This window comes from Suricata suricatta, chromosome 5 (assembly GCF_006229205.1).
Source record: "Suricata suricatta isolate VVHF042 chromosome 5, meerkat_22Aug2017_6uvM2_HiC, whole genome shotgun sequence".
In the NCBI taxonomy this organism is placed as follows: Eukaryota; Metazoa; Chordata; class Mammalia; order Carnivora; family Herpestidae; genus Suricata; species Suricata suricatta.
In genome coordinates, this window is record NC_043704.1 from 51,402,951 (window position 1) to 51,406,426 (window position 3,476).

General features: G+C 38.2%; 1 pseudogene; it reads right to left on the minus strand.

Annotated features, from left to right (window-relative positions):
- Nucleotides 1-347: 347 nt before the first annotated feature.
- Nucleotides 348-1,421, minus strand: LOC115291140 (annotated as a pseudogene).
- Nucleotides 1,422-3,476: the final 2,055 nt, after the last annotated feature.

Sequence of the window (3,476 nt, forward strand, 5' to 3'; positions counted from 1 at the left end):
AGAAAAAAGACACCTCAATTCCAAAGTCACAATGAATTAGGGCCTGCCAACAGCCAAGGGGAAGGCCACTCCAGAGTGTCCTGGTATGGACTGTCCCCACAAGTACTCCACCTCAGTGTCACCAGGTAAAAAACTGAGGGATCAGGGTGTGAAGCTCTTCCCAGCTGCTAGTGAGCATGCAAGGGAAGGAAGGATGTCCATGTGGCTTCCCTGCGACCCAGGAGCCAGGATAACAGAGCAGGAGGAACAGGTTCCCAATTCAGTTATGGGCAGGGGCCGCATGTCCAGGAAGAACAAAAAGGGGATTTCAGAGGTAGGCTTTTTCTGTGAGTTAAAAAACAGGCACATTATACACTGTTTCCTATGGACGGGTTGAGACAGTACATACGGTAGTCTCCGTAACAGTCATCACAGAAGAGCAGCAGGTCATCATTCTCCTAGGGGCGGCACATACTGCAGATGCACTGCCAGCAGCAGGTCTTCACAGCTGCCATCATCACCAGCATGAAGTGCAGGAAAGACAGGTGCCCTGAGTGGCCTCAGTCAGATCAGGACACCAGCTCCTTGGGCTGTCCTGTCTTCTTCGTTGCTTAGTTGCTGGGCAGAGTCAGCCCTTCCAGACCCTTCTTGGATTTCTGCTCCTCTGTTCTTGGGAAAGCCAGGGTGGGTGGCTGTGAGTCTTCCTCATTCTCACTCTGCTCCTCAGCGAAGTGGGAGTGGGCATAGTGATGACTGAGACTTGACCCATTCTTGTAACATTGTCTAAAGATGTCACAGAGCTTGTCCTGATCCCCCAGGATGGAAGCATCCAGATTCTTATGGGCCCTGCGCAGACCTTGGCCCCCTGTACCCAGATGCCTGGGAGTGTCTTCTTCATAGTCCTCATCTTCAAGTTTATCCAGGAAGTCATTTGGTGCTAGAATCTGCTTCCCTGCTTGGCTGTCAGTCACAGGAAACTCATCAGGTGGTCATCATTCTCTCTGGATCTAGGACACCTCACCACCCTCCAGGGGGCCAGTGCACAATAGAGCCACTAAACAGCTGTCATCTTGAGAGATCGACCCCTTTTTCTTCAGGGTCTGGTCTATATCTGGTTTAATAGATGGTAAAACAAAACAAAAAAGTCCTGGATCCTTACAAGGGTGGAATCACTTCTTTTCCTATTGGCACAGTACATACAGTAGCTATATGTAGGGCAGGGGAGGAGTACACCTGTCCAGAGGCCATTCCTGGACCTGGGCATCTCTTTCCCATCCAGAGATAACAGTTGTTCTTGGATACTCTAGGCTGTGAATCCAAGAAAGGAAGGCACACACTGTGCTCAGCACAGAGGCAGACATTATAGTTGTATTATTGCTCATGGTATCTTTGTAATGCTGGTCCCCAAAAAACTTCACTGAATTTGCCACCACAGCTGCCATCTTCCCTGCTCCTTTCCTTCAGGCTTTACCATGATTTTAAATTATTTGTTTATTTTTTAGCTTTTCTAAAAAAAAAAAACACTGAACTGTGTCATTGTTGGTTCACTGCTGTAATTTTAGTCCTTAATATCAAGTCAGACACATTATGGTTATATAATATCTGACAGATAGATGACTACACAACTAAAGTAAGAAAGAGTAAAGCAAAAGCAAACAAAAAACAACAACACATACACACACACACACACACAAAACAGTAAAGCAAAAGCAAACAAAAAACACACAGACACATACACACACACACAAAACAGAAAAAAATAAAACAAACAAAATATATTTTAACAGGAGTATCTGTCAATTTGCAAATCCAGTGTTTGCCTTCATTACATAATTATTCATGAATTTTATACCCAGCAATTGTAGTAACCATGACACTCTAAAAAAACTGGCTGCCTATGCAAGTGGAGACAAATATAACACACAGCAGGTTTCATTTGAATTAAAAATAATAATAATAAAATCTTGACATTTCACTTTTCACCTATAAAGCTCTGGATTTCTGGATTCTTTTTGGGGGAAAAACAAACAGTGTATCAAGTAATGCTAGTCCTAAATTATAACATGGCAATGGTCACCTGAATGTGAGTTTTGGACTCCTGCTTTTCATATAATTTCTCTACAATCCTATTTTACCTCCTTCATCTTACTGCCTGTCTCTTGGAAACATTGGACTTTATTACCTCCGTCTATAAATAAGATTAATGGCACTTCAGAAGCTTGACTATCAGGCTTAATTGGGCAGAAAAAAAGGTTGGTAATAAAAATATAATTAATTAATTGCAAGTCTCCTTGAATTATCTTTGAATAAATATAATAAAATATATTTCTATTAAAATAAATAAAGAAATTTGGTAAATATAGAAAATACAATATATATAATGACTATAAGCTTTGCAAAGAATTTAGTTATATGGATATAAAGAAGTTCAACAAGTCTGTCCTTTTGGTTTTTGGATAGACATTTTCACTTAATATCTAATTTGATTTAAATATACCTATATATTTTTTATTAAAACTAAAGTAAACAAACAGTAGTTAACCCATTTATTTCACCCCTCAACCCTCATTTGTGGCCCCTCAGATCACAAAATCCCAATCTGTTTTCTGTATCTATGACTTTGAGTTTTGTTTGTTTGTTTTTGTTTTGCAGGGTTTTGTTTTATTATAGATTCCACATATAAGAAAAATCATACAGTATTTTTCTTTCTGAATTTTTTCAATTAGCAAAATGCCCTGGAGCTTCAGTGCTCAGAAGCAATTTAAGTTGAAGAAAAGATCTCTTCAGTAACACTATTGTATAGAGTAATTGTGTCTCTTATCTTAATATATAACATATACATAGAAAATGCTATTTTATCCTCTGACTATGTAAATAGTATAAGCCTGAAAATATAAAGAAGTTGTATAAAGAAGTAAAAGTACCAAAAGCTTTCTAATTCTTGCTTAGGCTATTATTCAACCAAGTATGATTCCAGTAGCTCAAAAATTAATATAACACTGATCTTTTTGAAAATTATGCTACTTTACCTCTCAATGAAACTTAAAACATTTTAACCACTCTCTTAATGTAAGATATACGTAAAGAAATGTGAAGTGTTGAAAAAATTGAAAATATAAAATGCAGAAGAGATTAATTATGTCCACATACCCATTATTCCTATCTTTCTTTCCAATACCTTTCCATTACATCCATTGCTAGAAATTCGGTATATAGCTAAGTGAAGGGAGATGAGCATTCTAAAGGGGCCTGATACCCACATTTTAACAAACATCTTTGTGTTACTGGATCACTTCAAAAATACTCATAGGGGCATCACTTTTCAAGTCCTTTCCTTTTTTGCCACCTTTAGAACTTGTATAGAAAATTTTAAAACTCCAGGAAACTGTCATGGCACAGATACATCATTTTCATTAATCATGTTAGAAGTAACACATCATATGACAATTTTCAGAATAGCGGCAATGTGGTAATATTCCTCTTGTGTCTATGTAATG